The sequence below is a fragment of the Pseudophryne corroboree genome, chromosome 4 (genome assembly GCF_028390025.1).
Source record: "Pseudophryne corroboree isolate aPseCor3 chromosome 4, aPseCor3.hap2, whole genome shotgun sequence".
Taxonomy (NCBI): Eukaryota; Metazoa; Chordata; class Amphibia; order Anura; family Myobatrachidae; genus Pseudophryne; species Pseudophryne corroboree.
Window position 1 is genome coordinate 535,233,086 of NC_086447.1, and position 25,930 is coordinate 535,259,015.

The 25,930-nt window shown below is 43.3% G+C and overlaps 1 protein-coding gene and 1 pseudogene across 2 annotated transcripts in view; one reads left to right on the forward strand and one right to left on the reverse strand.

Annotated features, from left to right (window-relative positions):
* ENPP3 (ectonucleotide pyrophosphatase/phosphodiesterase 3) overlaps window positions 1–25,930 on the forward strand; it is a 352,328-nt gene that overhangs the window by 20,939 nt on the left and 305,459 nt on the right. The window lies entirely within an intron of this gene.
* Window positions 1,295–1,413, reverse strand: LOC134912577 (5S ribosomal RNA; annotated as a pseudogene).

Here is a 25,930-nt window from a genome sequence, read left to right on the forward strand (position 1 = left end):
TGTGTATGTTATGTTATACTGTCTGTGAGTTCGTTTGCTTCGCTTCCCTCTCTGTTCATACACCGGTATACTCCTGTTAGCACTGGTGTGCGTAACAGTGGGGGCATATTCTGTGTATTTGGCACTGTGGGGACATATGTATCTGACAATGTGGGGCCATATAATGTGTATCTGGCACTGTGGTGGCATATATTGTGTATCTGACAATGTGGAGGCACATTATGTGTATCTGGCACTGTGGGGTCATGTGTATCTGACAATGTGGGACCATATAATATGTATCTGGCACTGTGGTGGCATATAATGTGTATCTGACACTGTGGGGGCATATAATGTGTATCTGTCACTGTGGGGGCATATAATGTGTATCTGTCACTGTGGGGGCATATAATGTGTATCTGACACTGTGGGGTTATATAATGTGTTTCAACACTGTGGGGGTATATAATGTGGTTCTGGCACTGCTGGGGGCATATCTGTATCTAGCACTGCACTGCTGGGGGCATATGTGTATCTGGCACTGCTGGAGGCATATAATGTGTGAAGAAGGTCAATTTGGTGCCGCACAGGACTGTAGAAATTTCTTTATAATGGGCTCTTATAAAATTTGTCCCTTGTAAACCAACAGTGCATATGCATAAGAAATGCCTGTATCGGAAATCAAGGAATTGCTGTTGTTGGTGGTGCACCCAGAGTCAATAGTACGTGTCAAAGTTACAGAAGAAAAGAGAGACTCTGTGTTGGGGCACGCTTGAAAACTAAAACTTAACTTTTAATTTGAGTCTGATAAAATTATGGTACACAGATAAACACACATACATATATATAGTACTTTAGGAGAAGGTCATAAAATTGTTATAGCCTTTCTCCACTTGTATTCTTTGTTCAGAGAAATGATTCTCACTCAAAAGATAATTAGGAGTAACAATTCTCTAATTAATATGGCTATTTAAGGTGACAGTGACACCTGAGGTGAAAATATTAGGAATTAAATTTCAGCATAACAAGATAATAAATTCTTTAACATGTGGTACATAAGCATTTGATATAATAAATTTTGACTAAGATTTTAGTCCCATCAGCCAATGCCTATTGTAATGGTGTATCCTGGTAAGGGTTAATCTGCTATTTTTAAAGTTTCTGATCACCAAGTGCAGTAAGCGAAAAAAGATTATTTAGATGAGTAAATGATCAGAAAAGATAATTGAATATGAAGAGAAGAATATAGATATGAAAGCGGTAATGGTCAAAGGTTGCTCCAACACCTCTGCTTTTCACATGAATACAGAGGTATTTATTACTGCACCTAATATTCCCTAGCAGTCTCCCATCTAGGCACTGATCAGGCTATTCACTGCTTAGCTTCCAAGATCAGGCGAGATTGGGCGTAGCCAGTGAGATATGGCAGTAATATCACATAGATTGTGAATGCAATGGTGTATAGTTATTGGCATATACCAGAAGGAGTACTTCTGCTGTCCCTTATTGTGCACAGTCTCTCTGTTACTTTTGCATTGCAGAGCAGTTGTATGACTGGCATCAGGATGAGAGAGTACTGAAATAGCAGGATATAGGAAACGTATAGGTTCAGGGCCCGTCTTCTGCTGTCTACTGTCATATATATGTTTTATATAGCGGACAGTAGATGAGAGAGGCGGGTTACCTGAGCCTAATGAATATTAGTGTGAAATTACACAGATATCTTAAGATTTCTTATAATAATACAGCATCCGATTTCAGATATTGCATATTCTTAGTCCTAACAGAAGTGGGCAAAAAAAGTTTTTTATCGCTAGTAGCGATAGCCCTAGGGTGCAGCAAAGGTGAACCGAAAACAGGTGTTGAAGATATCCCATAGGCATACGTAATAAATATGATTTATATTTCACTGCTTGAAATATGAGGATGAAAATTAGAAAACATTGAAGAGCGTTAAAAGTTTTAACACTATAAATAATAAGTAGCAGATTAAGCAAATCTTAAATAATTGAATGACCAAAATTTCGTCAAATATACGATACCAGGGGGTGAGTGGGCTGAACCGTGCACTGTTCAGCACCACTTAACACAGACGGCCGTTTACCTGAAGGTGGCTTGTTGACCATTACCGCTTTCATATCTATATTCTTCTCTTCATATTCATTATCTTTTCTGATCATTTACTCATCTAAATAATCTTTTTTTCGCTTACTGCACTTGGTGATCAGAAACTTTAAAAATAGCAGATTAACCCTTACAAGGATACACCATTACAATAGGCATTGGCTGATGGACTAAAATCTTAGTCAAAATTTATTATATCAAATGCTTATGTACCACATGTTAAAGAATTTATTATCTTGTTATGCTGAAATTTAATTCCTAATATTTTCACCTCAGGTGTCACTGTCACCTTAAATAGTCATATTAATTGGAGAATTGTTACTCCTAATTATCTTTTGAGTGAGAATCATTTCTCTGAACAAAGAATACAAGTGGAGAAAGGCTATAACAATTTTATGACCTTCTCCTAAAGTACTATATATATGTATGTGTGTTTATCTGTGTACCATAATTTTATCAGACTCTAATTAAAAGTTAAGTTTTAGTTTTCAAGCGTGCCCCAACACAGAGTATCTCTTTTCTTCTGTAACTTTGGCATATAATGTGTATCTGGCACTACTGGGGGCGTATGTGTATTAGGCACTACTGGGGTCATTATATGTATCTGACACTATACTGGAGACATTGGGTGAGATTCAAATGATATATCACGCCCAATATCCTTTCTAAAATGATCTCCGTTATCGCGCATATTGCGCCCATAGTAATCAGGTTTACTGTGTAAAGGGTTGGGTGCCTCGCTACTCCGGTGGTAGCGAGCCGAAATAATGATACAACATCCCTGAGGGCAGAAACAGAACGAGTTTGGAAAGGGGTGAAAAGAATTGAATCCCGCCCATTATGTTTAAGGAACACTACGGTGGGTGTTACTGTGTGTAGAGGGGATGTGAAAATATATTTATTTATAGTTTGATAGTATAAAGTTGCGAGGCCACACCCACTTTTACAGGACCGTGTGCCCCTTCAATGTATGCATGGGCGCTAGTAGGCCGGGAACCGGCTCTGATTCTGACCTTCCAGGTTAAAAATAAAGAAATCATTTTCACTGGCTTTGGAAGTGTGAATTAAGCATAATTTCACCCATGACAGTTCTCACAGGTTTTGAAATTGATTCGATTTTTTTCACACACACTTTATCTTTGACTTTGACTCAACAATGGGCAATTATCACGCAGTGGGCGTTTATCAGCAGACTATGCATGTGCTGTGATCGCAATGTGCATGTGTGAAGGGGATGCTGAGATCTCGCTTGCAATGTTGATTTTCTGGAAGTGACTGTTTGGAGATGTCAATGGAGTATTTATGGGGAGTGGTTGAGAAAAAGCAGGCGTGTCAAAGCCATTTTGGGAATATATATTTGCTGATGGCAGCAAACTTGTACATGCAAAAACATGGCGCCTGAGTCACTACTGCTGTGTTCAGTCTGCGTAGCCATAGACCAACCCTTAGCCTCAAAGTTCCTAATTTTTGAGTATAGGTCTCAAATGTGTACACAATTGCGAATTAGTTTGCGATGGTTCTGGTGGGCATCATTTTTCATTTCTGCCACCAGCTTCACTTGTTAACATAAGCAATGCCGTAGCCTAGAAAATTGTATTTAGTAAAAGAACATATAAGTAGTGTGCAATAAAATAAACAAAGCTGCCTGTTTCAAGATTTCTGAGGGTCTCTAAAAAGCACCCTCTACATAAACATAATAAAAAACAGTGAAACTAATACAATGGCGCTGAGTTATAACCATGTAAGGGAAGATGATAATCACACCTTTAGCAGTCTGCTCTTAATGAAAGTCCACTTATTAGGGGAATTCCAAAAGTCAGCTCTCAATTACTTCTGTTCTGATTTTTCCAATTGCAGAACCTGATAAAATACAAAAAGTGTGCCCACTTTGCCTTATAGCTTGATTGCATCAAGGTGCAGTGAATGCACAGTAGATAAATAATCGTGCAATACCTTTTTATGCAAAAAAAAGTATTTAATGGTAAAACATTGCACTCGCAATAAAAACATAGAAACAAGCATATACATCACTCCAAAAGTGACCGTCTGAAGGGCAGGTAAGTTTCCCTTAGATTCCCACGATGGAAGGGGATTACACAAACCCGGGTAAATACTCACCACTGGAGACCTCTAAGATATACCAAACATCACCCTTGCAGCTGCTGATTGGAGTCCACACAACACTTAGCGCGTTTCAGACCCTACCTGGGTCCTTCCTCAGAAGCAAGTAGTAGCAGATGCAGCTTCCTCCCTATGCAAATAACAGGAGCAAATAAACTAGGAATATAACAGGAGGTGTGACTTTACTGTGAGTACAAAAGATGCTCAAATAAACAGTACACAACTATGCCAACAAATTACAGTAAGTGGCTGGGGAGCGTAGATAAGAAGTACTCAAGTTGTTTGAGCCTGAAATATGCAAATTGAACAAGATGCAAATATAAAATTTTACCTTTTTACAATTAATACAAATATATCAGTGGCCTTCGCCTTCCCAAAGAGAGTAGTACCCCTTTTCCATTAGCTAAATTTACCTGTGTTTTTGCACGGGGGCAGGGGCGGATCCAGGAAAAAATGACAGGGGGGGCACCACTTGCACGCCTTCGGCGTGCGGTCCCATTAAGGTGCGCATGGCCTCACAACAAGGGCATGACCTAGCAACAAGGGTCATGGCCTCAAAGGGAATGTCATATTCGTAAGACGGGAAGAGGGTGACACTTTGGAGAGGCAGAGGGTAACAGGAGAGAGAGGGTGATGGGTTTATAGTGACGCAGGGGAGAGGAAGAGGGTGAGGCAGTGGGTGAAGGAGACATAGTGGGAGATGGAGAGGCAGTGGGTAACAGAGAGAGGGTGACAGTGAGAGGCAGTGTGGGTAACACCGGGGAAAAGGTGACGAGGAAAAAGTGGGTGATGCCAGGGGGAGGTGGCAGTGGGTAACAAGGAGAGGCGGACAAGGAGAGGCAGTGGGTACCTAAGGTCTCTGTAGGAGGGAGTAGTGAGACATTTGCAGTGAGGTTTACAGAGACATGAAGGGAAAGTATCGCTGGGGAAACAGACAGAAGAAAACATGGAAGCTTAACACAATAACTGAGAGGAGAGAGAACAAGAAAGAGAGAGAGAGAGAGTGGGGGGGGAGAGGGGAGGGGGAGCAGGGGCTCCTGAACCCAGCAAACAGCCTAATATACCCTATCTAAAGGTGGGTACACACTGGGCGATATATCGCGGGTCCGTCGGCCAGTGTGTACGGCTGATACGTCTGTGAACTCCATATCGCGTCGGCCCCCGCAGCCAACCGATATATTGGCGCGTCGCTGTGTGTGTACGGGCGGTCGGCCACATGCTGCGGCGGCCGGCGGTGATTGACAGCTGAACTGGGCGGGCGTGTGTACACCCCCGCCCAGTTCATGACGTCAGTCCCCGACGGATCGGGCAGTGTGTATGCACAGCACACTGCCCGATCCGTCCATAGATATATCTGCAGATCAATTGATCGGCAGATATATCTTCCAGTATGTACCCACCTTTAGAATTAATAAAGCACAAGTGTATCCCAGCGCTGCAACTGAGTGCCCAGGTAAATATATATATATATATATATATATATATACACAAACAAACAGTATGTGTGTATATACAATATATATATATATATATACACACACAAACACAAACAGCGTGTGTGTGTGTGTATATATATATATATATATATATATACACATACATACACACATATATATATACATATATAAATCTATTTATATGGCTGCACCAGATTCCCTCTCATTAAACGCCCACTCACTGACCTTATGCCCATGGGCATGCTGCTGCCCCACCAAGTCCAGGTGCTGGCGAGTTGCCTGCTTGATTCATGTGCAGGCCGATCCAAGTACCAGCGGCTGCCGATCGTGGAGGAGGGGAGGAGAGAGAAGGGGAATGCCTTCCCTCTCCTCCGAGTCTTCCGGCTTTACTACAGCCGGCTGCAGCATACTGTAATGAGTCTCTCTGACTCATTAATACTGCTGCCGCTGCCACTGGGCCCTTCATCGCGGCGGACGCCAGTGAACCGCGCCGCCGCTTCTTTTTTAAAGGACTGTTTTTTTGTAAGTGCCAGACATGACAGGAGGTGCACGGGCCCGCGTGCCCCCCCCTGGATCCGCCACTGCACGGGGGCGCGCATCAACACTGGTTTTAGTAAGTGGAAACGGCTCAACACGGTTTGAGTGACCCTGGAATCCTACCCGGGTAGCTACCTGGGTTGAACATGGTAATAACCCGGGTAATTGTGCAGTGGAAACGGTCATTACCCGTGTTTTCAGACCCGAGTAACGAGTAGTGATGTGCACCGGACATTTTTCGGGTTTTGTGTTTTGGTTTTGGATTCGGTTCCGCGGCCGTGTTTTGGTTTCGGACGCATTTTGGCAAAACCTCACCGAAAAATTTTTGTCGGATTCGGGTGTGTTTTGGATTCGGGTGTTTTTTTCAAAAAACCCTAAAAAACAGCTCAAATCATAGAATTTGGGGGTCATTTTGATCCCATAGTATTATTAACCTCAATAACCATAATTTCCACTCATTTCCAGTCTATTCTGAACACCTCACACCTCACAATATTATTTTTAGTCCTAAAATTTGCACCAAGGTCGCTGGATGGCTAAGCTAAGCGACACAAGTGGCCGACACAAACACCTGGCCCATCTAGGAGTGGCACTGCAGTGTCAGGCAGGATGGCACTTCAAAAAAATAGTCCCCAAACAGCACATGATGCAAAGAAAAAAAGAGGCGCACCAAGGTCGCTGTGTGACTAAGCTAAGCGACACAAGTGGCCGACACAAACACCTGGCCCATCTAGGAGTGGCACTGCAGTGTCAGACAGGATGGCACTTCCAAAAAATTGTCCCAAACAGCACATGATGCAAAGAAAAAAAGAGGCGCACCAAGGTCGCTGTGTGACTAAGCTAAGCGACACAAGTGGCCGACACAAACACCTGGCCCATCTAGCAGTGGCACTGTAGTGTCAGACAGGATGGCCCTTCAAAAAAATTGTCCCCAAACAGCACATGATGCAAAGAAAAAAAGAGGCGCACCAAGGTCACTGTGTGACTAAGCAGCGACACAAGTGGCCGACACAAACACCTGGCCCATCTAGGAGTGGCACTGCAGTGTCAGGCAGGATGGCACTTCAAAAAAATAGTCCCCAAACAGCACATGATGCAAAGAAAAAAAGAGGCGCACCAAGGTCGCTGTGTGACTAAGATAAGCGACACAAGTGGCCGACACAAACACCTGGCCCATCTAGGAGTGGCACTGCAGTGTCAGGCAGGATGGCACTTCAAAAAAATAGTCCCCAAACAGCACATGATGCAAAGAAAAAAAGAGGCACACCAAGGTCGCTGTGTGACTAAGCTAAGCGACACAAGTGGCCGACACAAACACCTGGCCCATCTAGGAGTGGCACTGCAGTGTCAGACAGGATAGCACTTCAAAAAAATTGTCCCAAACAGCACATGATGCAAAGAAAAAAAGAGGCGCACCAAGGTCGCTGTGTGACTAAGTTAAGCGACACAAGTGGCCGACACAAACACCTGGCCCATCTAGCAGTGGCACTGTAGTGTCAGACAGGATGGCCCTTCAAAAAAATTGTCCCCAAACAGCACATGATGCAAAGAAAAAAAGAGGCACACCAAGGTCGCTGTGTGACTAAGCTAAGCGACACAAGTGGCCGACACAAACACCTGGCCCATCTAGGAGTGGCACTGCAGTGTCAGACAGGATGGCACTTCAAAAAAATTGTCCCCAAACAGCACATGATGCAAAGAAAAATGAAAGAAAAAAGAGGTGCAAGATGGAATTGTCCTTGGGCCCTCCCACCCACCCTTATGTTGTATAAACAGGACATGCACACTTTAACAAACCCATCATTTCAGCGACAGGGTCTGCCACACGACTGTGACTGAAATGACTGGTTGGTTTGGGCCCCCACCAAAAAAGAAGCAATCAATCTCTCCTTGCACAAACTGGCTCTACAGAGGCAAGATGTCCACCTCATCATCATCCTCCGATTCCTCACCCCTTTCACTGTGTACATCCCCCTCCTCACAGATTATTAATTCGTCCTCACTGGAATCCACCATCTCAGATCCCTGTGTACTTTCTGTAGGCAATTGCTGGTGAATGTCTCCACGGAGGAATTGATTATAATTCATTTTGATGAACATCATCTTCTCCACATTTTCTGGAAGTAACCTCGTACGCCGATTGCTGACAAGGTGAGCGGCTACACTAAACACTCTTTCGGAGTACACACTGGAGGGAGGGCAACTTAAGTAGAATAAAGCCAGTTTGTGCAAGGGCCTCCAAATCGCCTCTTTTTCCTGCCAGTATACGTACGGACTGCCTGACGTGCCTACTTGGATGCGGTCACTCATATAATCCTCCACCATTCTTTCAATAGTGAGAGAATCATATGCAGTGACAGTAGACGACATGTCAGTAATCGTTGGCAGGTCCTTCAGTCCGGACCAGATGTCAGCACTTGCTCCAGACTGCCCTGCATCACCACCAGCGGGTGGGCTCGGAATTCTTAGCCTTTTCCTCGCACCCCCAGTTGCGGGAGAATGTGAAGGAGGAGATGTTGACGGGTCACGTTCCGCTTGACTTGACAATTTTCTCACCAGCAGGTCTTTGAACCTCTGCAGACTTGTGTCTGCCGGAAAGACAGATACAACGTAGGTTTTAAATCTAGGATCGAGCACGGTGGCCAAAATGTAGTGCTCTGATTTCAACAGATTGACCACCCGTGAATCCTGGTTAAGCAAATTAAGGGCTCCATCCACAAGTCCCACATGCCTAGCGGAATCGCTCTGTTTTAGCTCCTCCGTCAATGTCTCCAGCTTCTTCTGCAAAAGCCTGATGAGGGGAATGACCTGACTCAGGCTGGCAGTGTCTGAACTGACTTCACGTGTGGCAAGTTCAAAGGGTTGCAGAACCTTGCACAGCGTTGAAATCATTCTCCACTGTGCTTGAGTCAGGTGCATTCCCCCTCCTTTGCCTATATCATGGGCAGATGTATAGGCTTGAATGGCCTTTTGCTGCTCCTCCATCCTCTGAAGCATATAGAGGGTTGAATTCCACCTCGTTACCACCTCTTACTTCAGATGATTGCAGGGCAGGTTCAGGATTGTTTGGTGGTGCTCCAGTCTTCTGTACGCGGTGGCTGAATGCCGAAAGTGGCCCGCAATTCTTCGGGCCACCGACAGCATCTCTTGCACGCCCCTGTCGTTTTTTAAATAATTCTGCACCACCAAATTCAATGTATGTGCAAAACATGGGACGTGCTGGAATTTGCCCAGATGTAATGCACGCACAATATTGCTGGCGTTGTCCGATGTCACAAATCCCCAGTAGAGTCCAATTGGGGTAAGCCATTCTGCGATGATCTTCCTCAGTTTCCATAAGAGGTTGTCAGCTGTGTGCCTCTTCTGGAAAGCGGTGATACAAAGCGTAGCCTGCCTAGGAACGAGTTGGCGTTTGCGAGATGCTGCTACTGGTGCCGCTGCTGCTGTTCTTGCTGCGGGAGGCAATACATCTACCCAGTGGGCTGTCACAGTCATACAGTCCTGAGTCTGCCCTGCTCCACTTGTCCACATGTCCGTGGTTAAGTGGACATTGGGTACAACTGCATTTTTTAGGACACTAGTGAATCTTTTTCTGACGTCTGTGTACATTTTCGGTATCGCCTGCCTAGAGAAATGGAACCTAGATGGTATTTGGTACCGGGGACACAGTACCTCAATCAAGTCTCTAGTTGCCTCTGAATTAACGGTGGATACCGGAACCACGTTTCTCACCACCCAGGCTGCCAAGGCCTGAGTTATCTGCTTTGCAGCAGGATGACTGCTGTGATATTTCATCTTCCTCGCAAAGGACTGTTGGACAGTCAATTGCTTACTGGAAGTAGTACAAGTGGTCTTCCGACTTCCCCTCTGGGATGACGATTGACTCCCAGCAGCAACAACAGCAGCAGTAGGCGTTACACTCAAGGATGCATCGGAGGAATCCCAGGCAGGAGAGGACTCGTCAGACTTGCCAGTGACATGGCCTGCAGGACTATTGGCTTTCCTGGGTAAGGAGGAAATTGACACTGAGGGAGTTGGTGGTGTGGTTTGCAGGAGCTTGGTTACAAGAGGAAGGGATTTAGTGTCAGTGGACTGCTTCCGCTGTCATCCAAAGTTTTTGAACTTGTCACTGACTTATGATAAATGCGCTGCAGGTGACGTATAAGGGAGGATGTTCCGAAGTGGCAAACGTCCTTACCCCTACTGATTACAGCTTGACAAAGGCAACACACAGCTTGACACCTGTTGTCTGCATTTGTGTTGAAATAATTCCACACCGAAGAGCTGATTTTTTTTGTATTTTGTATTTTGACCAGGCATGTCAATGGCCATATTCGTCCCACGGACAACAGGTGTCTCCCCGGGTGCCTGACTTAAACAAACCACCTCACCATCAGAATCCTCCTTGTCAATTTCCTCCCCAGCGCCAGCAACACCCATATCCTCATCCTGGTGTACTTCAACAGTGACATCTTCAATTTGACTATCAGGAACTGGACTGCGGGTGCTCCTTCCAGCACTTGCAGGGGGCGTGCAAATGGTGGAAGGCGCAAGCTCTTCCCGTCCAGTGTTGGGAAGGTCAGGCATCGCAACCGACACAATTGGACTCTCCTTGGGGATTTGTGATTCAGAAGAACGCACAGTTCTTTGCTGTGCTTTTGCCTGCTTAAGTCTTTTCATTTTTCTAGCGAGAGGATGAGTGCTTCCATCCTCATGTGAATCTGAACCACTAGCCATGAACATAGGCCAGGGCCTCAGCCGTTCCTTGCCACTCCGTGTCGTAAATGGCATATTGGCAAGTTTACGCTTCTCATCAGACCCTTTCAATTTTGATTTTTTTTTGTTTTTTGGATTTTACATGCTCTCTACTATGACATTGGGCATCAGCCTTGGCAGACGACGTTGATGGCATTTCATCGTCTCGGCCATGACTAGTGGCAGCAGCTTCAGCATGAGGTGGAAGTGGATCTTGATCTTTCCCTATTTTAACCTCCACATTTTTGTTCTCCATTTTTTAATGTGTGGAATTATATGCCAGTATCAATAGCAATGGCCTACTACTATATATACTGCGCACAACTAAAATGCACCACAGGTATAGAATGTAGATGGATAGTATACTTGACGACACAGAGGTAGGTACAGCAGTGGCCTTCTGTACCATACTGCTATATATACCTGTGGTCACTGTGTCAGCAAACTGCAAAACTAAAATGCACCACAGGTATAGAATGTAGATGGATAGTATACTTAATGATGACACAGAGGTAGGTACAGCAGTGGCCTTCCGTACCGTACTGCTATATATACTGGTGGTCACTGTGTCAGCAAACTGCAAAACTAAAATGCACCACAGGTATAGAATGTAGATGGATAGTATACTTGACGACACAGAGGTAGGTACAGCAGTGGCCTTCCGTACCGTATTGCTATATATACTGGTGGTCACTGTGTCAGCAAACTGCAAAACTAAAATGCACCACAGGTATAGAATGTAGATGGATAGTATACTTAATGACGACACAGAGGTAGGTACAGCAGTGGCCTTCCGTACCGTACTGCTATATATACTGGTGGTCACTGTGTCAGCAAACTGCACAACTGAAATGCACCACAGGTATAGAATCTAGATGGATAGTATACTTGACGACACAGAGGTAGGTACAGCAGTGGCCTTCCGTACCGTACTGCTATATATACTGGTGGTCACTGTGTCAGCAAACTGCAAAACTAAAATGCACCACAGGTATAGAATTAGAATGTAGATGGATAGTATACTTAATGACGACACAGAGGTAGGTACAGCAGTGGCCTTCCGTACCATACTGCTATATATACTGGTGGTCACTGTGTCAGCAAACTGCAAAACTAAAATGCACCACAGGTATAGAATGTAGATGGATAGTATACTTAATGACGACACAGAGGTAGGTACAGCAGTGGCCTTCCGTACCGTACTGCTATATATACTGGTGGTCACTGTGTCAGCAAACTGCACAACTGAAATGCACCACAGGTATAGAATCTAGATGGATAGTATACTTGACGACACAGAGGTAGGTACAGCAGTGGCCTTCCGTACCGTACTGCTATATATACTGGTGGTCACTGTGTCAGCAAACTGCAAAACTAAAATGCACCACAGGTATAGAATTAGAATGTAGATGGATAGTATACTTAATGACGACACAGAGGTAGGTACAGCAGTGGCCTTCCGTACCATACTGCTATATATACTGGTGGTCACTGTGTCAGCAAACTGCAAAACTAAAATGCACCACAGGTATAGAATGTAGATGGATAGTATACTTAATGACGACACAGAGGTAGGTACAGCAGTGGCCTTCCGTACCGTACTGCTATATATACTGGTGGTCACTGTGTCAGCAAACTGCACAACTGAAATGCACCACAGGTAGAGAATCTAGATGGATAGTATACTTGACGACACAGAGGTAGGTACAGCAGTGGCCTTCCGTACCGTACTGCTATATATACTGGTGGTCACTGTGTCAGCAAACTGCAAAACTAAAATGCACCACAGGTATAGAATTAGAATGTAGATGGATAGTATACTTAATGACGACACAGAGGTAGGTACAGCAGTGGCCTTCCGTACCATACTGCTATATATACTGGTGGTCACTGTGTCAGCAAACTGCAAAACTAAAATGCACCACAGGTATAGAATGTAGATGGATAGTATACTTAATGACGACACAGAGGTAGGTACAGCAGTGGCCTTCCATACCGTACTGCTATATATACTGGTGGTCACTGTGTCAGCAAACTGCACAACTGAAATGCACCACAGGTATAGAATCTAGATGGATAGTATACTTGACGACACAGAGGTAGGTACAGCAGTGGCCTTCCGTACCGTACTGCTATATATACTGGTGGTCACTGTGTCAGCAAACTGCAAAACTAAAATGCACCACAGGTATAGAATGTAGATGGATAGTATACTTAATGACGACACAGAGGTAGGTACAGCAGTGGCCTTCCGTACCGTACTGCTATATATACTGGTGGTCACTGTGTCAGCAAACTGCAAAACTAAAATGCACCACAGGTATAGAATTAGAATGTAGATGGATAGTATACTTAATGACGACACAGAGGTAGGTACAGCAGTGGCCTTCCGTACCGTACTGCTATATATATTGGTGGTCACTGTGTCAGCAAACTGCACAACTGAAATGCACCACAGGTATAGAATGTAGATGGATAGTATACTTAATGACGACACAGAGGTAGGTACAGCAGTGGCCTTCCGTACCGTACTGCTATATATACTGGTGGTCACTGTGTCAGCAAAACTCTGCACTGTACTCCTCCTATATAATATTATACTGGTGGTCCCGACTCCCCAGTCCCCACAATAAAGCAGAACACTGAGCACAGATATGGAGTGTTTTTCAGGCAGACAACGTATACTGGTGGTCACTGTCAGCAAAACTCTGCACTGTACTCCTGCTATATAATTCAGCTGCTCCCCAGTCCCCACAATTAAGCAGTGTGAGCACAGATATATGCAGCACACTGAGCACAGATATGGAGTGTTTTTTTCAGGCAGAGAACGGATAAAACTGGTGGTCACTGCTCAGCAAAACTCTGCACTGTACTCCTCCTATATTAATATAAAGCTGCTCCCCAGTCCCCACAATGATATAAGCAAGCACAAATATTTGCATCAACTGAACAATGAATAAACGGAGAGGACGCCAGCCACGTCCTCTCCCTAACATTTCCAATGCACGAGTGAAAATGGCGGAGACGCGCGGCTGCTTATATAGAATCCGAATCTCGTGAGAATCCGACAGCGGGATGATGACGTTCGGGCACGCTCGGGTTAACCGAGCCATACGGGAGAATCCGAGTATGGCTCGGACCCGTGTAAAAAGGGTGAAGTTCGGGGGGGTTCGGTTTCCGAGAAACCGAACCCGCTCATCACTAGTAACGAGTGACATCAATTAGTTTACCCGGGTTGAGTGGAAACAGATCCGACCCGGGAATAACCCGTGTCGAAGTGCAGTGGAAACAGCGGGGCCGACACGGATTGTAGCCGGGTTAAACATTCTGGATCTGACCCGGTACTCAGGTGGAAAAGGGGTACAGGAGTACTTTTTTCAAAACGAATTCTGCTAATAAATTCCAGCCACAGCGTTTTCACTACATTTCCATAACTGGGTGTATCATAGACACATTCAATGAATCAGACAAAGATCACGCCCATTATAATCCACTCCCAACTATATCCACTCCCACTCATTATATATATATATAGAGAGAGAGAGAGAGAGAGAGAGAATGAATTAGTGGGTCCCGGGGGATGCGCTCTATAGCCTCTACCTGTCTGTGACTTCGGACAATCTCTGTCTCCCCATGACGTGCCACAGCTTATACTGCTATGTATATATGTAGATATATATATATATATATGTATATACATACACACACACGCTTGAAAGTTTGTGAACCCTTCTGAATTTTCTATATTTCTTCTGAAATTTGGCCTAAAACTACCTCAGAAGTCCTAAAAGTAGATAAATAGAACCAAATCAAACTAATAAGACAAAAAAATGAAACATACAATTTTTTTTATTGAGGATAATGATCCAATATCACATATCTGTGAGTGGCAAAAGAATGTGAACCTTTAGGCTTAGCAGATATTTTGAAGGTGAAATTACAGCCAGGTTTGGTTTTAATTGCGAGTTTGATCTTAAATGGTTCCTTTAGCCTTCTATATTACTTGTTGCAAACATTTTATTTTTTATCTTTTAAATATTTTAGCATTTGTTTTTCTAAAATACTGAGCTAATTTTTTAGTGCATTTGTTTTTAAAATCAGTTAGCATTAGTATCTACTCTATCTTGTCCTCTATTCTTCTATACTGCTTGCTCTGAATGATTTATCATTTATTTTTATTGAGCTAATGGGTTAATATGTGTGCCTTTAAATTAAGACTTCTTGATAAAAGGGTTTGCACCATGCAATGTTGAACTACACCTTGGTGTCACTGAGTTTATTCATGTGTACAGTCTTGGAGTGACATCCAATATACATGGTATCTATCTATCTATCTATCTATCTATCTATCTATCTATCTATCTATCTATCTATCTATCTACTGTATGTACTATACGTATGAAACAAAGATTATGCCTGTGCTGAGCTGAGTTTACATGCCAAGGGTGTGTATATAATGTATAGGAGTATGTATTATCTCAATTTGAATAAAGCATCCTGGTGAACATATATAGCATGCTTAATTCAGTAACCAGTAGTATCAGGCTACATACAGTTATGTATATTTGGTGCCGTCTGAATCTTAATGAAAATGTAAACTATTTGTACTTGGTTTGAATAGTGTCTCAAAGATTATCTTTCTAATGTTTAAGATTGTAACCTTGTCTTTTCTTACACTAACTAAACTGTTAGTGTAAAAAAAAAAATCTGTATTATAATGGTTGCAGGATGGAGTTCATAGAGTTCTTGAAATGTACTTTGTATGTACTGTATAGGAGCTGTTATTAATAATATGTAACATTGTTGTGGAGATAATGGTGAGGCAACATGATATTAGCTATTTATACATTTGCAATAATATCTAATGTGTCCTAAAATTGTAACTGTAATCTTCAATTAAGGTTGTAGCCTAGCCCAGTGGTTTCCAAACTGTGTGTCTAGGCACCCTGGGGTGCCTCGGGACACTTGCAGGGGGGCCTTGAATTGGTGGTCCAGGACAAATTAAAATTATTTATGGTCAATGTAATAGGCAAAACCAGTGCTGGTGGCTGCTAATCATAAAATATGTGGACAAACAGAAGCAAATCTTGTCCCTCACCACACAGATGAACTTATGGATGACATATAAACAGAATTTACTTAATTTAATATTTCTTTCTAAATATCTCAATAAGAAGCTTTTGTCCTGGAGGTGGCGTGAAAAAAATTCTGATGCTCTATGGCGCCGTGATTCCAAAAAGTTTGGGAACCACTGGCCTAACCACATCTTTTCTTTGAAGTAAGATGGATTCAGCAGGAGCATAACTAGAACTTTGTGGGGCCCAGAATACATTTTGAAGTGGTCTCCAATACTTCTATGTGCACTTCTCTCCATAGAGGTCCTCCGGAGATTTTTACAACACTGACTACAGAATAAACTAACCCATACATGCCTACTCTACCGGAATGCAAAGAATAGTAGGAAAGTCCGCCTGGTGCCACACCAAGTGAAACTAGTGATTAGGGTTGCCTAATAATGCGATATGCAGTGAACTGCGTCATTGTGGCCCCATTTCCACTTTTCAATGCCGGTAATCATGGCATTGTATAGCAGTGACTGGGCTACAATGATGTGGTCGTATTGCCGTCACATTGCCCACTTGTCTGCTCCTCACACCTAGGTGCCCCCCTCCAGGAGATGGAAACCAGAAAGTAGGCAGGTATGAACTAACCCAATTTTATACTTGCATCTATATGGAATGTAGTCAAAACATAGAGAGTCAAAACATAGATTATCAAAAAGTTGACACCAAAATGTCTACTCTCATAACGTAGACATGGTCAAAATGTTGACAACCACAAGGTCGATATGGACATAAGGTTGACAGAGTCATAATGTCAACAGTCAAAATGTTGACAAAGTCAAAAGTAAGACACAGTTAAAAAAACACCAATAGTCATAATGTCGACAATCAAAATGTAGACAGTTATATTTTCGTCAGTCATAGGGCGGTATTCAGTTCTTTCCGCCCCCTTCCACACCTGTTCTGTTTCTGCTGACGGGTGTGGTATCATCATTTCAGCTTGCTACCCCTGGGTGCCCAACCCTTTATGCAGCTAAACCTGATTACTATTATGGACGTGATATGCGCTATAACGGAGATCTATTTAGAAAGGAATTACGGAAGATAACAATTAATTATCAGAGAGCGCATATAGCTATTTAGCTCAAATTTATTATATATATAAAATAACACACATATATACTAATTAATACAAATAAATATAAATATAAACTCATATACACATATAAATAAAAAATCAATAAATAAAAATCAATAAAAATGCCCCCTGCTGCAGCGGATACCTGGACGTTATTCTTATGTCCAGATTTGTAGTTGGTACAATTTTATTAATAGTTAAAGAGTCCTGAACGGTGTACCGTCTAATATAGGAACACTTTGTTGCCTGTTGTTTTTAACAGCTGTAGACGTTTTGTACTTGTTAATAGGTCTCCTTATATATCTAATAGCACCAGCTTCCCACTCCGTTAATTAATGTAGCTGAACGGCCAAGAATTTCAAGTGCTTATACTCCGGTATCTGTGTCAAATAGACCTTTTCATTCATTCCCACTGTGCTGATGGGCCATGATTGCAAATGTCCACTTTATACTCACAGCCAGGAGTATATCCTTTAGGTATCCGTGGACGGCCCCCGTTGCAGATCTCAGTCACAGTTGCAGGGAAACACCTTTGGCGAGGTGTACCGGAGAGTCACCACAGTCGACCAGCATGCAGACGGAAACGGCACCAAGGGATATTGCTTGCTCGTAAGCCGCTGATAACAGGAGGGACACTGATCTGAAGTAAGCCCCGGTCCTTACGCGTTTCTCCGCCAATGTAAAAGTGCGGTTTCGTCAGAGGATAACATGGGGCTGTCCAACCTACTATTTAAGTATCAGGGGACCAATCATGATCCAATTCTTTGATTGTCACACCTGAATTACTCTCACATGTGCAAAATCAAAATTCAATCTCATAATGACGACATATGTCTGCTGACAATTAATAAAATTCTCAATTGCAAATTCCAATCCTAGTGTTGTTGATTTAAATGAGATACTTCTATGTATTATAAATTTACAAGTGATACAGTTGATCTTACCACATCTAAAACAGCCTACACTTTGATTTAACCAGGTTTTCTTGCCACCTCTCCATCACTATCCTTTCCCTCCTTTTCTGTTTTTTCCTGTTTTTTATGTATTTATATATACACGATAAACAGTGATAATAATAATATTTTCATGGATTATGGAATTTCCAATCTTGTCGAGTTGTTGGTTCCCATTTGTACTTTGAAAAGTATAGTATATTTGGAACTACAGTTTGCAATAAAACCCTTTGAAGAGTTTGCAGGATGCATTTAATGTATTTTCTATTATTACACAGAATCAGAATTATGCACTCATCATAAAGTATGGGAGCACGTAACTAATAAATATATACACATAAATAATAATGAAGGAGACAACTAAAAATATTAATACAAAATATAAATAATGAAAAATATATAAAAAACATAATGTTTAAAATCAATATTATATGTGGGGATGGGTTGGAGTTGAACTCGGGACCCTGTGAATGCTAATGCGGGACATTAAACCACTGGGCTAAAGTGGATGTCATATAAGTAGAACGGAATTTTTGTAGATTTGATACTGATATATGTAGATAGTGCATGTATGCCATCACCTCTGTTCTCTGATCATTTAGATAGAAATATTTTATTGTTTATACAATAAAAGTAATTTTTAGGTTATGAATATATTGCTATATACTTAATCCACCTTTTGTTATTGTATGATTAGATTAGGATAATTTATGGGTCATTATGAGATTGAATTTTGATTTTGCACATGTGAGAGTAATTCAGGTGTGACAATCAAAGAATTGGATCATGATTGGTCCCCTGATACTTAAATAGTAGGTTGGACAGCCCCATGTTATCCTCTGACGAAACCGCACTTTTACATTGGCGGAGAAACGCGTAAGGACCGGGGCTTACTTCAGATCAGTGTCCCTCCTGTTATCAGCGGCTTACGAGCAAGCAATATCCCTTGGTGCCGTTTCCGTCTGCATGCTGGTCGACTGTGGTGACTCTCCGGTACACCTCGCCAAAGGTGTTTCCCTGCAACTGTGACTGAGATCTGCAACGGGGGCCGTCCACGGATACCTAAAGGATATACTCCTGGCTGTGAGTATAAAGTGGACATTTGCAATCATGGCCCATCAGCACAGTGGGAATGAATGAAAAGGTCTATTTGACACAGATACCGGAGTATAAGCACTTGAAATTCTTGGCCGTTCAGCTACATTAATTAACGGAGTGGGAAGCTGGTGCTATTAGATATATAAGGAGACCTATTAACAAGTACAAAACGTCTACAGCTGTTAAAAACAACAGGCAACAAAGTGTTCCTATATTAGACGGTACACCGTTCAGGACTCTTTAACTATTAATAAAATTGTACCAACTACAAATCTGGACATAAGAATAACGTCCAGGTATCCGCTGCAGCAGGGGGCATTTTTATTGATTTTTATTTATTGATTTTTTATTTATATGTGTATATGAGTTTATATTTATATTTATTTGTATTAATTAGTATATATGTGTGTTATTTTATATATATAATAAATTTGAGCTAAATAGCTATATGCGCTCTCTGATAATTAATTGTTATCTTCCGTAATACGTTTTTATGTGGATAGGTCAGTACTGTCCGGTTGAGAGCAGCATAAGTTCAATCCATATGATCCATATTGTATAAATTAGGTGGTTTTGACGCGCTGGAATTATTTGTTTCTTATTTAGAAAGGAGATTGGGAGTGATATATCATTTGAATACCGCCCATAATGTTGATGCAGCTAAAATGTCAACAGTCAAAGGGGGGTATTCAATTGTTTGAAAAGTCAGTCAGGTGTCAGTTTTTTCCTATCTAATAGACGGGAAAAAACAGACACCCAATCGACTTTTCAAACAATTGAATATCCCCCATAATGTCAACAACCAAAATATAGACAGTCAAAATGTTGACAGTCATAGGGTGGGATTTAATTCTTTTCACCCCTTTCCACACCCATTCTGTTTCTGCCCTCAGGGACGTTGTATCATTATTTCAGCTTGCTACCCCAGGAGTGGCGAGGCACCCAACCCTTTACATAGCTAAACCTGATTACTATGGGCGCAATATGCACGATAACGGAGATCATTTTAGAAAGGAAATTGGGCGTGATATATCATTTGAATCTCACCCATAGTGTTGACAACCAAAATGGAGAAACAGTCATGGGGTGGTATCTTATTTTTTGCAGTAATTTACTGCACGTATATCAGGCTTTTTAGTACTACAGGTTGAGAATAATTGCATACCATAATGATATATTATGACGATGGGACCTAAGTCTAAGCACAGAATGCATTAATGATTCATATACACCTTATACACACAGCCTGAAGGTCATTTTAGCCAATATTTTTAATATCTCTGTGTATTAAACAAAGTTTGCGTACATTGAGCTATCAGAAAACAAAGATTTCACCATCTCAATCTCACTCAAAAAAGTCCGTATTTTGGAATATTCCGTATTTCGGAATATTTGGATATGGGATACTCAGCCTGTATTGGGCTATCCAATTACAACTCGTTTTTATCATGCGGTAAATGATAGTTATCAGGCGATAACACATGGGATCCAGGATAAATTCCCAATCCCACGTGTTATTGGTCAAAAATCGGTCTCCTAGTACTGGTTATCGGGGATTCTGCTTTGCGTAGCTGAGACACATGAAGCATAATCCCCCATAAGTGCCGACTACGGAGCTAATAGGAGAGCCGGGGGGAATCCATTAGCTGCTGTAAGTCTCCGTAGCTAATTAGCTATCCCTCATAATGTAAGCATAGATAAAATAATAAATAATGTTGACCAGCCATAACAGACAAATGTACAAATATCCCACTGATAGAACTGCACCGCACATGTGCAGTGTGTCTTTCATGTCAGCCACATTGTCTGATGTTCCTAATTGTCATATCAAGATATGACCTCGTCCACTCCTACTGTTGTGGAACTACACATGCAAGAATGCCCTGCCACAGTTTGAGCATATCCAAACAGCACATCCATGGTAGGACATGCTGGCATGTATAGTTCCACAGCAGCTAAGGTGCCATCATTTCCCTACTGAGAAAACAGCACTGCATATGCGCAGTCATTATGTAATGTCAGTTATATATTTATATGTCCATAAATGTCACATAATAAAAAGCATTGTCACAAGCCCTACAAGATAACTGTGCATAGACTAACTGTTATGTGCCTGTTATGCGCCTGCACCATACATTAATTGCCCGTGACTGTTGTGCTGATCCCCTTCGTAGTTGCGCTAAATAAATGCCAAGCAAAGCATGGAAGCCTGCCTATATTTTGACCGCAGGTTACACCTTTTGCAGTTACTGTTGCAGCGGCGTTTCTAGAGAGGAGGGGACCCGTGTGCAGACTTTGTGTGTGGGCCCCCTCCTCTCCTGTAGCTGTCCGCGCTGAGACTCTGGCACAGTGCCAAAGTCTACAGCGCATGCGCAGAACTCTGAAAAATGGCCACCGTGCCATTTTTCCGGAGTCCTGCGCATGCGCTGTAGACTCTGGCACTGTGCCAGAGTCTCTAGCGCTCAGTGCGCTAGCAGCGGCGGTGACGGCTACAGCAGAGGAGGGGGCCAACACACCTCACCGATGGACGTCGGAAAGGTAAGTATAGAAAAAATGGGTGCAGTGTGTGCGGTGTGGGCCCCCTATGGACTCAGGGGCCCGTGTGCACCGCACACACTGTACCCATTATAGATACGCCAGTGTACTGTTGCTATATACAGTATGCATTGTCAGCATTTTGACATGGTCAAAATATTGACAACTATAGACATGCCTATATTTTGACTGTAGGTTAAACCAGTGTATGTGCACTTAACTGTATTTTTGAAAGTTGACATTGTGAACAATCGTAATATTTGCATACAGTCTGAACAAAGATGTTAATTGCATACAGTCTGAACATTGGTATTAACACCATTGATAAGACTGTATTTGGTATCCGGTCTCTAGGTCGACCACACTTAGGACGACAATGACTAGATCGACCACTATTGGTCGACAGTAAGTATGTCAACATGGTTTCTAGATCGACATGGTCTCTAGGTCGACATGTGCTAGGTCTACATGACAGAAGGTCACATTTTTTTAATTTATTTTAACTTTTTCATGCTTTACAATCCACGTGGACTACAATTGGGAACGGTAATCTGCCCGAAGCATGGTGAGCGAACACGGTGCACTAATTGGGGTTCCCGGTCACTCTACAGAGAAAACGACACCAATTTTTTTCTTTAAACTCATGTTGACCTTCTGTCTTGTCGACCTTGTACATGTCGACCTAGAGACCCTGTCAACCTAGAAACCATGTCGACCTACTTTCTGTCGCCCAACAGTGGTCGACCTAGACACTGCGACCTAAGTGTGGTCGACCCTATGATCCACACCCCTGTATTTATGGCCCCTGCAGCCATAGCTCTTTGTAGAATCTACAACCCCGGGCGCCAGCATCCGAATTATGAGCTATCTCCTGACTTGGTCTCGGCTTCAGTAGTCCTTTGAAGATCAATGGGATAAATTTACTAAGGTGTGAGTTTTTTTTCAGTACTGGTTATGTTACCCATAGCAACCAATCAGATTGTACTAAACATTTGTCTAGCTGCTTCTAGAAGATAATAGATAGAATCTGATTGGTTGCTATGGGCAACATCACAAGTTCTAAAAGAAACTCCCACCTCAGTAAACTTCCCCCAATGTGTACAATATTCCCTGACATATTGATGAACTTTCCAAACTTCCCCATGCAGGAAGTTATGTGAAAACTTCTAAGTTCCTTAAAGTATTGGTAAAACCCCTTACTCCCTTGCTGACCCTAAGACAAAATTTGTGTATCTCCCAGAGGATCTTGGGAGCTAAGTAGAAGGGTTCACTACGGCTGGCCGGCGGTCGGGCTCCCGGCGACCAGCATCCCGGCGCCGGGAGCCCGACCGCCGGCTTACCGACAGCTTGGCGAGCGCAAATGAGCCCCTTGCGGGCTCGCTGCACTCGCCGCGCTACGCGCGCCACACTATTTTATTCTCCCTCTATGGGGGTCGTGGACCCCCACGAGGGAAAATAATTGTCGGTATGCCGGCTGTCGGGCTCCCGGCGCCGGTATACTGAGCGCCGGGAGCCCGACCGCCGGCAAACAGAAGACCACCCAAGTAGAAGAGGGTCTGACTAGTACTGAGAAGGGAGACCTCTCAAGAACATCAGGTACTATACGATCAGTCCTCTCAGAGTGCTGAAAACCACCTCTGAATGTGAACATCAGTTTCCTACCACAATAGGGTCTGAGTCCATCTTACATTATACAAAAGATGTGGTCGGACTACAACCTTCATTGAGGATTACAACTACAATTGCAAGATAGTTGCTATACAAAGTACAATACAAGAACTCACTGAACTCCACCCTGCAACACTTATAGTACAGATTTATAACGCCGACATGAGTTAAGAAAGGACAAGAGTACAGACTTATACATTAGAAAGATAACCTTTGAGACACTGCAAACTGGGAACGTAGGAGGACATTTACTAAGCAGTGATAAGAGTGGAGAAGTGAGCCAATGGAGAAGTGCCCATGGCAACCAATCAGCACTGAAGTAACATCTATCATTTGCATACTATAAAATTATACAGAGCTGCTAATTGGTTGATGGGGCAACTTCTCCACTGGCTCACTTCTCTGCTCTTATCACTTAGTAAATGTCCCCCTTAGTACAAATAGATTCAAAGGCAAATATACATATGATGTGTGTTATTTATATTTATACAGTATATGTTCACCAGGATTCTTTATTCAAATTGAGATTCAATATATAGTACCAGTCCTATACATAATATACAGTACACACCATTCATTGGTATATAAACTGTTTCTGTCACACGCCAGAGGCGGCGTTCGCCGCGCTTACCCCTGCGTGCCTGCTGGTCTGTGATGCGGCCTCCGCCTTCGGTAGGCCACGGGCTCCGGCGTCTGGCTGGCGCGGCTCCCGGCGGTTCTCTAGGGCAGGGGCGCCGCCATGACACCCTGCATCACGTGGGCGGGGAGCAGGTGACGTTATCAGACTGTTCCGCCAATCCAGCGGTGGCGGGAGATTCAAAGTCAGACGCCGGACAGAGCCTCGGCGCCTGAGTATCGTCTTTTCCCGAAGTGGATGCCAGCGCTCGTTCCCGGCGAGAATCTCTGAAGTTGTACTCCAGTGTCTCCGGCACTTCCAGGAGCCAGTTCGCTGCACAGGTTCCAGCGTTCCCAGCGGCTGGTGTGTCTCTCTGCGGTCCAGTCACCAGTGCTCCTAGGAATCAGCGTGGGCTGCGGGCCCTAATCACCGTTCCCAAGTTCTGCAAATCATCAGTGACTTAAACCACTGCACTTAAGTTCTACGAATCATCAGCATCTCAGTCACCGTTCTCAAGTTCCACAAATCATCAGAGTCTCAGTCACCGTTCTCAAGTTCTACGAATCATCAGCGTCTTAAACCACTGCACTTAAGTTTTCAAATCATCAGCGTCTCAGTCACCGTTCTCAACTTCTACAAATCATCAGCGTCTTAAACCACTGCACTTAAGTTCTTCAAACCATCAGCGACTCAGTCACCGTTCACAAGTTCTACAAATCATCAGCGTCTTAAACCACTGCACTTAAGCTCTTCAAATCATCAGCGTCTCAGTCACCGTTCTCAAGTTCTACAAATCATCAGCGTCCCAAACCACTGCACTTAGTTCTTGAAATCACCAGCGTCCTAATCTCCGTTCACAAGTTCTTCAAGTCATCTGTGTCTTTAACCTCAGTTACAAGTTCTTCAAATCATCAGTGTCTTTTAAACATCGTTCACAATTTCTTCAGTCACCGGTATCTTTAACATTGCTCACAAACCCTTCAATGGGCCTGGACATTCCCTCATAAGTTCCCTTTATGTTATATGACTTTGAGTTGTTCTTTCCCTGCAATAAAGCTCTTCAATATTTCACCAAACCTTACTGTCAGAGTCCTGTATGAGGAAATTCTATATCAGGTCACCCCTGTTCCGGCCCAGTTGTGGTTTCTCTTCCCAACCATCGGGAGAATCCCAGAGTTCACAACATCCCCAATCTAGGCCAGTGACAGTATACTCAGGCCACATGGACCCGGGGAATCGGAACCCAGAGGCAAGCACCATGCAGGATTTGGTTTCCCGAGTACAGAGTCAGGAAGCAGCACAGATTCAGGTGATGCATTATCTCCAGGAATTATCTGGCCGGCTGGATCAAATCCAGACTTCTCTGGCTTCAGTGGCTACAGCTCCAGTTCCAGTATCCGCTCCAGTGGTTGTCTCTAGCAATGTTCCGTCCATGTCCGGAACCAGGTCATGCCTTCAGCTTCCTACTCCTCCTCGTTATAACGGGAACCCAAAGAATTGCCGTGGTTTCCTCAATCAGTGTGAGGTACATTTCGAACTCCTTTCACATAACTTTCCTACTGATCGGTCTAAAGTGGCAGACATTATCTCTTTGCTTGAGGGTTCAGCGTTGGAGTGGGTGTCACCGTTATGGGAGCGATCAGATCCGTTGGTTTCTAGTTATACCAACTTCATCACGTCATTCCGAAGGATCTTCGATGAGCCCGGCAGGACGACCGCTGCCTCTGCTGACTTGCTCCTTGTTCGACAAGGCTCTCGTTCAGTGGGACAGTATGTGATTCATTTTCAAACCATAGCTTCAGAACTGTGCTGGAATAATGATGCCCTTCGGGCTGCTTTTTGGAATGGGCTCTCTGATCGTTTAAAGGACGAGTTGATCACTAGAG